The sequence below is a fragment of the Staurois parvus genome, unplaced genomic scaffold, assembly GCF_062004578.1.
Source record: "Staurois parvus isolate SC_StPar_1 unplaced genomic scaffold, SC_StPar_1.0 ptg001024l, whole genome shotgun sequence".
In the NCBI taxonomy this organism is placed as follows: Eukaryota; Metazoa; Chordata; class Amphibia; order Anura; family Ranidae; genus Staurois; species Staurois parvus.
Window position 1 is genome coordinate 228,459 of NW_028318820.1, and position 11,344 is coordinate 239,802.

At 39.7% G+C, this 11,344-nt stretch overlaps 2 pseudogenes; both read right to left on the bottom strand.

Annotated features, from left to right (window-relative positions):
- Positions 1–1,974: 1,974 nt before the first annotated feature.
- Positions 1,975–2,776, bottom strand: LOC149441134 (legumain pseudogene; annotated as a pseudogene).
- A 4,782-nt stretch (positions 2,777–7,558) lies between these two features.
- Positions 7,559–9,529, bottom strand: LOC149441135 (legumain pseudogene; annotated as a pseudogene).
- Between the last annotated feature and the right edge of the window lie 1,815 nt (positions 9,530–11,344).

Consider the following 11,344-nt stretch of genomic DNA (forward strand, 5'->3'; position numbering starts at 1 on the left):
GGAGGTCTTATTTTTTTATAGTAAATTCTTCTGTCCATGGGTGACAAAGGAACAGGTCTTGCACAGAGCCTTACGGTATTGATACATGCCTGTAAGGGGGATAAGGCAAGTGGACTGAGAGTTGGACACAGTGGGAGGAAGTTTACTGTGGACTATTTTTTTTTGTTTTTAAGGTTTGGAGCCCTCCGGTAGGTGACTTTGTTTATTAGGGAGTGGGGTCTTAAGGTGTAGATCTTCTAGTAGGATATTCCAATGTTTGGATAGTACCCTTTCCATCTTAACATGCTGATTGTGAAATGTGATAATGAAACAAGTAGAATGGTTGCTGCTGTTGGTATTTTTTTTTTCTTTTCAGGTTTACTGTTTAAATATCAGTTGTAGACTTTTTCTATTCAGTTGGCTAACAGTCATCTGAAAACTTATTTTTTTTGTTTGTTAGGGCTATGCTTTGTTTAATGTAATCAATGTATAACCAACAGAACTGTCCCTTTTTTTAGTATGTAAATCCATTTGGGGAAATGGCAGCTGTCATAGTGTATATAGGAATTGCCCACTGTGGGCTTTGAAGTTTCTGGCCTGTATTACCCCAGTATTGTGACTAACTTCAAGATTGATCTAGAAAGGCCAAACTATTGGGGTCAGAAACATATGTGAAGCAAAGGTCACTAGGGTTGCTGTTGCAATGCTACACAAATAGGTTTATTAATGTAGCTGTGCCATCCCATATGATAGGAATGTCATTGATCTCTCAAAAAAAAATTTGCAGCAAAGCTGTTTTTCCATATATAGTTTTTCTTTCCAGAGGCCCATCGCCCAGTTTTCATACAAGGGAGTAAAATTGACTCCCATAGCTGTGCCTTGGGTTTGTATATAGAATTCACCATTATAACTAAAATAATTATGGGTTAAGCAGACTTGTGTAACTTCTATGACAGTAGCTTGTTTGAGGTCTAATAATGGGAAATATTGTAATGCCTTAAGGCCAAATTAGTGATGGATAGACAAAGTGAATTCATGTCAAGTGAGACCCACAAATAGGGATTGTAAAATGCAGGATTTATGTATTTACCAGTGGGAGCCCAACTGAGTGGGTAATTTTTGCAAATAACCTCCTTTTTAATTGGATATCAGTCTTTTTAGCTCACCTTTTTGGTTGTGTTAAACATAGTTGATCTGCATGAGAGAGAGAATATATATTGTGACATAATGAAAGGTGAGGTGATTGGATGCTGAGGCCCTGATTTACCAATGTATCTAGACGGCGCCTAGGTACATTTCCGTGGGCTAATGTCTACTTTTCATTAGAGTCCGTCTACTTTTAGACGGCAAAGACATTTTACTAAAAGCGTCTAAAAAGTAGACGTGAAAGCGAATTTACGAACTAGGCACAATACAGGAATCCATCTAAGCAAGCAGATGTGCTAGAAGCACGTCTAACACAATGAAAAATCACTGCAGAAACATGTTCACATTGAAATTTGCTTTCACAAGTATTGGGACTTAATTTTAAACAAATATTACATTTCAAAAAAAATTAAATGGGTAAATAGCTTTTTAAAGGATTACATGACAGTCAAGAACTAGATGCTTCTCCAGCATGTATGCACGGATATAAATGCGCATGTGCAGGACACCAGTTAGCTGTCTGCCGTGGGCGCTTTCTTTTCAGATGCTGTTTTAATAGTAACGCTGTGTGGAGTCGTTTGCAATCGATCGTGTCTACGGTGTGTGACAACCAGCACTAAGTGTGGCTAGGCATATCTTTTATGTAAAACAATTACAGAAATAATTATAAGGGATAAGAAACAAAAATAGAATCACTAGAATTAAAATCAAATTGTTAATGGCCAGGAACCTCTTCTTTAGGGTGGCCATGGGCTCTGCTGGGCCAGGGATAAGGTCCATATTGTGTACCGGCTCCAAGGTTTTGCAAGAAGCCACTGATTTTAGCGCTACCCTGGAACTGGTTCGCCTTCATCTTGAAATGGTCCAGTTCCAATACTGCATCACATGACTGGTATTAGTGTGTGCCTTGACCAGTAAAACTGTAGTCTTCCATCCAGCTGACACTAAAGATCACCGAGGTATCAGTCTTGCTTCTCAGTGTAAGAGGACTCATGAGGGTTGGCGGCTATGGTAGCATAAACTTCAATGTTGGGTAGATGATTTTCATAGAGCCAGATTCACAGGTCTCTATGTATTGAACAATCTTTTTGTACATCTTGTTATCATACATATATTTAACTGGCTTGTTCAGTTCTTCGATGTGGAGGTCATCACTTGGAAAGGATAGCAGATCCGGAGCTCCATGATCAATGAGGCTGATTAAGAGTGGACCTAACGACCATATCTGTATCACCTTTCCAGATCCTTTTTTTTTTTTTTTTTTCCTTCACCGTCTCTGCATCGCCTCTTTTGTGTAGACCTTAAGAACTCGAACATACACATGTATACTGTTGGGCCCATTTTTAATGATTCCCTTGGCTGGATTCTCTTCATTATCTGCAATATCATCATACATCATCACCATGATCTACTTGATTTGATAAGCTTGGCACTGATGTCTGTAGTTGTAGGAGCCATTGCAGCAAGCCACCAGGACCACCCACTGCTTCTATCCAACCTCTGGGTCATCCATGGGCATGGATGTGGCTAGGACAGTAAGGCTGAGGATTACTGTTACAGGAAGCATCTTACATTTAGTAACAGGACCCTGCTCCCCTGCAGCGGTCTGCACTCTGGGTGTTATCACAGCAATGAGATCAGATTGTGACATCTCAACAAAATAAAATAAAAATGGAGGCCTGGATAGATATTGAGTATTAAAAATGAATTGGGTTGTGTTTTTAATTGTGGTGCTTTGATGCAGGGAAGATGCGCTTTAAGCAGGCCACAGATGAGCTGAAAAGCAAAGTAACATTCATGTTGATAGTTGGATCATTCGTTTTTCGCATCAGAGTGTCTGCAATGACATGCATTTCGGACCATAGCTGAAAGTGTCTTCTCCTGCATGTTGGGAATCTGGACCGAATATCGAACAGTTGATGGGGATTCATATGAAAAAAAGACTGAAAATGAACTGTGTATGAGCTAGGAGGGGAGGGGGTGAAAAACCACAAGTTAATGTTTAATCAGAAATCCTATATACTCACCAGCGGGGATCCTGGCTCCACACCTGATGGTGTTGGTCCTCCCCCAAATGTCCTAAACCAGCCTCCGGGACACCTGTATGACTAGAAATGTAGGAACAAAAAGTGAGCCTTGACATGGGTGAAGGAGGCTTGGTTGTTGGCCATAGCCGCCATATCTATGAAATATAAGTTATATTGGTTCTTTAACTGACCCCCTTCAGTGTAAGGACATTGAGTTCTCTAAAGTGATCTATATTATACTTGGAAATCATGCAGCTTCAACTACAATAAACCAAAGAGCGCATCTAAGTGTAGATGAAACAAACATTTATTGTACACAATTAACCACTTGCAGGAAAGCAGGTGAAATATGGCATCTAGTCCATCGGGGATAAACCGCCTCAGTGTGAAGGTCCTGTCATCGCAATGTGTAGTAACCAGATCCTCCCTATCACTATTCCAGGCTGATCCGGCAAGATGGTGGTGCCCGGAAGTGAGGGCTGGAGCTCACATTGGTGTAATGACATCAGAGTGTCGTTATGCGTTTCACGAGCATGTGCACTGTAGGTCTCGTCACAGGCACGCTCCTTTGTCAAGCTGACGGAGGAGGAATATTTTCGGCTATTTACACAAGATGTGAAGTCAGTTGAAGGCTGCCATTCTTAAAGGGACAGGGACTATATGCAATATACTTCATAATAAAGGATTAAAAGAGCAGTGCAAATAAATCATGATAAATTGTATAAATTGTGCAAATTACATAAACAATAAAAATGGGCTAAGCCATGGCAACAACCATCATAGAAGGTGTAAATTGTACAACCCAAAAATAAATGCATATGCTGTTAGATAAGTTTACAAGACTCTGAGCATATATAAAATCAGGACACTTCCTAAGCCTTAATAGAGGTGAGACAACTAATAGAATATAAAAACATAAGATATAATAAAACTGTATCATGCTAATCCTAATATACTCACTGGTATGCCGAGGAAAAAAAACGCCTTGATTGGACCAGCCACTCCCATATTTTCCCAGAAATTTCTAAATTCAATTTTCATGTAAATGGGCAAAAATAAATGTATAGTAGGTTAAAATATATTTCAAACTACATGATGGGGAAAATTTCCAATTCTTCATTCAAACCCCTTGGGGAGAGAGTATGCAGGGAGTAAATCCAAAAGGTTTCTCTGACACAACCTATGGAATTGCTCAGCCTCTGGCAATGTTTTGGGGATGTGATCTAACACCCAGACTTGAAGTCCAATGGTTGATTTGTGATATTCTGCAAAGTGTACGGGAACACTGTTGTCTTTCTCCTTCTCTATTAGCCATCCATGGCGTATGGTTCGGTCCACATAGAATTTAGCGCATGGGCAAGATAGGCAGTATACTAGATAAAATCAGAGGAGCAATTTATATAGAAATTGTCAAATTTGGAGGTCTTACCATTTTTATAGTAAATTCTTCTGTCCATGGGTGACAAAGGAACAGGTCTTGCACAGAGCCTTACGGTATTGTTACATGCCGGTAAGGGGGATAAGGCAAGTGGACTGAGAGTTGGACACAGTGGGAGGAAGATTAGGGGGCTATTTTATTAAGGTCTGGAGCCCTCCGGTAGGTGACTTTAGGTTTATTAGGGAGGAGGGTCATAATTTGTGGAACTTCTAGTAGGATATTCCAATGTTTGGATAGTACCCTTTCCATCCTAACATGCTGATTGTGAAATGTGGTAATGAAAACAAGTAGAATGGTCGCTGTTCTTGGTATTTTTTTTTCTTTTCAGGTTTACTGTTTAAATATCGGTTGTGGACTTTTTCTATTGGTTCAGTTAGTTAACCCTCATCTGAAAACTTGTTTTTTTAGGGTTATGCTGTGTTCAATGTAATCAATGTGTAACCAACAAAATTGTCCATTTTTTTAACCAATTCAATACCTGGCAATTTTACACCTTCCTGCCCAGGCCAGTTTTCAGGTTACAGCGCTCACACTTTGAATGACAATTGCGCGGTCATACAACATTGTACCCAAACTAAAATTTTATCATTTTTCTTTACACAACTAGAGCTTTCTTTTGGTGGTATTTAATCACCGCCGGTGTTTTTTTATTCTTTGCTAAATTAACAAAATAATTTTTGAAATCAAACACTTTTCTTTGTTTCTGTTATAAAAATTTACAAATAAATTCTTCTTCATAAATTTAGGCCGAGATGTATTCTGCTCCATGTCTTTGGTAAAAATAACCCAAATTAGGATGTATTATTTAGTTTGTAGGAAAGTTATAGAGTTCACAAACTATGGTATAGATCTGAATATTGATCAATCCTGAAGTACTGACGGACAATCTTATTTCTTGAGGTCCAAGAATGTCAGAACAGTACAGATCCCCCAAATGACCCCTTTTTATAAAGTACAGTCCGATGTACTTCATAAGAGGAATGATGAGGTTTTTTTTTGTCTTTTTTTTTTTTTTTTGTCTTTTCGGAAAATGAAGAAACAATTTTCACTCTTTTTTTTTTTACATATCACCAGTGTAATACAGCATCATATAACTGGCATGGCGGTGAACAGAGACACTGACTGGTGACAGTGAAAAATATATATTTTCAATTTTTTTATTAAGATTTTTTTCATATTTTACTATGACCAAAGTAGTACAATATTACCATAGTAACATTGTACTACTTTGGGGAAGTGATCAGTATTTTTTTTTTTTTTTTACACAATTTGCTTATAGCAAAGAATTACTTTGCTACAAACAAGCATTTACCTGAATGACATAGATTTTTCATTCAGGGTTTTTTTTTTTTTTGTGCTTAGCTGTGATTTGGCCACAGCTAATCACATGCCATGTGCATGTGACCTGCTGTGACCATTCACAGCTAGACACTAGTATACAATGGATGGCATGAATGAAGCCATCCATTATATAAAACTGTCATGTGACCTGCTGTGATTGGTCACAGCAGGTCACATGGTATCGGCCATAGGGGCCAGTACTCAGATCTGTCATCGGCCAGGGACAGATTGCGCCGCTAAAACCGCGCAAACTGCGAATGTGAGGGAGGACGCCAAATGGCGTAAACCTCGGAAAGTTAATGCAATTTTGCGGCCACCAAACGGCTATAGGCCGAGCGGCAAATGGTTAAAGATGTTAATCCATTTGGGGAAATGGCAGCTCTCATAGTGTATTTAGGAATTGCCCACTGTGGGCTTTGTGAAGTTTCTGGCCTGTATTACCCCACTATTGTGACTAACTTCAAGATCGATCTAGGAAGGCCAAACTATTGGGGTCAGAAACATATGTGAAGCAAAGGTCATGAGGGTTGCTGTTGCAAATCTCCACAAATAGGTTTATTAATGTAGCTGTGCCATCCCAGATGACAAGAATGTCATCGATATATCTCCAAAATAAAATTTGCAGCAAAAGTTTTTTTTTCATATGTAGTTTTTCTTTCCAGAGGCCCATCGCCCAGTTTGCATACAAGGGAGCAAAATTTGGTTCCCATAGCTGTGCCTTGGATTTGTATATAGAATTCACCATTAAAACTAAAATAATTATGGATTAAGCAGACTTGTGTAACTTCTATGATGACGGTAGCTTGTTTGGGGTCTAATGGGAAATTTTGTAATGCCTTTAAGGCCAAATTGGTGAGGGATAGACATATAAAGTGAATTCATGTCAAGTGAGACCCACAAATTGGGCTCCCACTGGTTAATACATCTGCATTTTACAATCCCTGAGTAGGTAATTTTTGCTTATAACCTTTTTAATTGGATAGCAGCCTATTTTTTAGCTCGCATTTTGGTTGTGTTAAACATAGTTGATCTGCTTGAGAGAGAGAATATATATTGTGACATTATGAAAGGTGAGGTGGTTGATGGATGCTGAGGCCCTAAATTGCTAATGTATCTAGACGGCGCCTAGGTACATTTCCGTGGGCTAATGTCTACTTTTTCATCAGAGTCCGTCTACTTTTAGACAGCAGACATTTTACTAAAGAAAGCGTCTAACAAGTTGACGCAAAAGCAAATTTACTAACTAGGCACAATACAGGAATCCATCTAAGAAAGCAGACGTCCTGGAAGCACGTCTAACACAACGAAAAATAACTGCAGAAACATGTTCACATTGAAATTTGCTTTCACAAATATTGGGACTTCGCTTTAAACAATATTACATTTCAAAAAATTAAATGGGTAAAATATTTTTTAAAGGAATACATGAGTCAAGAACTAGACACTTCTCCAGCATGTATGCACGGATATAAATGTGCATGTGCAGGACACAATTTAGCTGTCTGCCGTGGGCACTTTCTTTTCAGACGCTGTTTTAATAGTAAATCTGTGTGGAGTCCTCTGCAAGTCTACAATCGATCGCGTCTGTGTGTGACAACCAGCACTAAGTGTAGCTAGGCATATCTTTTTATGTAAAACAATTACAGAAATAATTATAAGGGATAAGAAACAAAAATAGAATCAATAGAATTAAAATCAAATTGATAGCCAGGAATTTCTTCTTTAGGGTGGCCATGGGCTCTGTTGGGCTAGGGATCAGGTCCATATTGTGTACCAGGTCCAGGGTTTTGCAAGAAGCCACAGATTTAGCGCTACCCTGGAATTGGCTCGCCTTCATCTTGAAATGGTCCAGTTCCAATACTGCATCACATGACTGGTATTAGTGTGTGCCTTGACCAGTAAAACTGTGTAGTCTTCCATCCAGCTGACCTGTAAAGATCACCGAGGTATCGGTCTTGCTTCTCAGTGTAAGAGGACTCATGAGGGTTGGTGGCTATGGTAGCATAAACTTCTATGTTGGGTAGATGATTTTCATGGAGCCAGATTCACAGGTCTGGATGTATAGAACAATCTTTTTTTGTACGTCCTTGTTGTCGTACATATATTTAACTGGCTTGTTCAGTTCTTCGATGTGGAGGTCATCACTTGGAAAGGATAGCAGACCCGGAGCTCCATGATCAATGAGGCTGATTAAGAGAGTGGTACACAAAAAAGAAGGGTTGTGAAAAGAGATTCACAGAAAGTGGCTACATAATGAACAGAACGTGACACTCAGGAAATAACTTCCAAAAATTATGCTTTATTACACAAATATAAATATGACATATGGGCATTCACCCTGGTTTACCATCACCTCAGTATGAAACAATACATACAGACCTAAAACCATTTAAAATGACACCAGAACCGGTCTAAATGTATGTGCAACAGGGAAAATGGCTACATGAGTCTAGTGTCCCTGTAGCACAAACACACAGGTGAACACTTCCCTAGGGAGGTGTATCCAAAAATTATGCCATGGGCATACCATGATAGAGGATATAAGGAATTAAGCAGTAACCATAATGGCAAATCCTTATCAAGGAATCCAAAAAATTATGCTATAAATGTGTATATCACATATATGCAATAGAGCAAGCACAATATGCGTCAAAAAGGAGAGTAGCAGGCCTCAGGCCTGTATGAAGGAAGACATAAATGTCAAATATATTATACAATACATTCCTGTGCCGGCACAAGTGGTTGGGGCCCATTCATCTGTAATGTAGATAGCTGTTTCCTAGAGCTCTTAGATGGGAATATGCCCCATTTATTTCCAGGGTGGAGGAAAAGATGCACACAGCAGCACTCTGCTTAAAATGGTTTCTTCACCACTGCATGTGGACTATACACCACTTTTTTAAGAAAAAACAAGACACATCCCACAGACTCTTCTGCCTGTTGAAATATATATGGTGGTATATCTTGTTTCCTATACAAGGCACCATGATGTCCCCATCCTGTAGTGAAACAAACAATATGTTGGAAGTCACTGACAGAGCTAACACTCTATGGAAGATATATAGGTCATATAGTTCACAGAGGACCATATATCTAATGTCCTGTAACGATCCACTCACCACCTGTGCTATGGATAACGGGAATGAAAGAGAAGTCCTTCATAGGTACTGCCATACAGGGCCAAGGCGGCCAAGGAACCACCGCTGACATCCGCCGACATACCGCGGGTTCCAGCCCCTTCTCGGCGCTTGTGCTGCTTAAGCTTGCCTCATGGCTTGTGAAGATGGCTTCCTCCTTATGGGTCAGCGTGCGTTCCACCTAGTGCGCATGACCGGAAGTGACGTATCTGACGTATGACGTCAACGCGTTTCGCCGATGGGCGTATCTCACTCAGCTTCGTCAGGACCAAGAGAGTGGACCTAATGATCATATCTTTATCACCTTTCCAGATCATTTTTTTTTTTTTTTCCTTCACCGCCTCTTTTGTGTAGACCTTAAGAACTCTAACATACACATGTATACTGTTGGGCTCATTTTTAATGATTCCCTTGGTTGGATTCTCTTCATTATCTGCAATATCATCATACATCATCACCATGATCTACTTGATTTGATAGGCTTGGCACTGATGTCTGTAGTTGTAGCAGCCATTGGAGCAAGCCACCAGGACCACCCACTGCTTCTATCCAACCTCTGGGTCATCCATGGGCATGGATGTGGCTAGGACAGTAAGGCTGAGGATTATTGTTACTGGAAGCATCTTACATTTAGTAACAGGACCCTGCTCCCCTGCAGCGGTCTGCACTCTGGGTGTTATCACAGCAATGAGATCAGATTGTGACATCTCAATAAAATAAAAATGGAGGCCTGGATAGATATTGAGTATTAAAAATGAATTGGGTTATGTTTTTAATTGTGGTGCTTTGATGCAGGGAAGATGCGCTTTTAAGCAGGCCTTAGATGAGCTGAAAAGCAACTTAACATTCATGTTGATAGTTGGATCATTCGTTTTTCGCATCATTAGTGTGTCGGCAACGACATGCATTTTTTCGGACCATAGCTGAAAGTGCCTTATCCTGCATGTTGGTTATCGGGACCGAATTTCGAACAGTTGATGGGGATTCATATGAAAAAAAACAGACTGAAAATGAACTGTGCATGAGCTAGGAGGGGAGGGGGTGAAAAACCACAAGAAGTTAATGTATAATAAGAAATCCTATATACTCACCAGCGGGCATCCTGGCTCCACACCTGATGGTGTTGGTCCTCCCCCAAATGTCCTAAACCAGCCTCCGGGACACCTGTATGACTAGAAATGTAAGAACAAAGCAAGTGAGCCTTGACATGGGTGAAGGAGGCTTGGTTGTTGGCCATAGCCGCCATATCTATGAAAAACAAGTTTTATATTGGTTCTTTAACTGACCCCCTTCAGTGTAAGGACATTGAGTTCTCTAAAGTGATCTATAATATACTTGGAAATGATGCAGCATCAACTACAATAAACCAAAGAAGAGAGCGCATCTAAGTGTAGATGAAACAAACATTTATTGTACACAATTAAAAACCACTTACAGGAAAGCAGGTGAAATATGGCATCTAGTCCATCGAGGATAAACCGCCTCAGTGTGGTGGTCCTGTCATCGCAATGTGTATTAACCAGATCCTCCCTATCACTATTCCAGGCTGATCCGGCAAGATGGTGGTGCCCGGAAGTGAGGGCTGGAGCTCACGTTGGTGTAATGACATCAGAGCGTTGTTATGCGTTTCACGAGCATGTGTACTGTAGGTCTCGTCACAGGCGCTCTCTTTTGTCAAGCTGACGGAGGAATATTTTCGGCTATTTACACAAGATGTGAAGTCAGTTGAAGGCTGCCATTCTTAAAGGGACAGGGACTATATGCAATATACTTCATAATAAAGGATTACAAGAGAGCAGTGCAAATAACCATGATAAATTGTATAAATTGTGCAAATTACATAAACAATAAAAAATGGGCTAAGCCATGGCAACCATCATAGAAGGTGTAAATTGTACAACCCAAAAATAAATGCATATGCTGTTAAATTACGAGACTCTGAGCATATATAAAATCAGGACACTTCCTAAGCCTTAATAGAGGTGAGACAACTAATATAATATAAAAACATAAGATATAATAAAACTGCATCATGCTAATCCTAATATACTCACTGGTATGTCGAGGGAAAAAAATCACTCTGATTGGACCAGCCACCCCCATATTTTCCCAGAGATTTCTAAATTCAATTTTCATGTAAACAGAAAAAAATTTGTGTATAGTAGGTTGAAATATATCAAACTACATGATAGAAATTTCAATTTCTTCATTCAAATCCCTTGGAGAGAGTATGCAGGGAGTAAATGTTAAAAGGTTTCTCTGACACACAACCTATG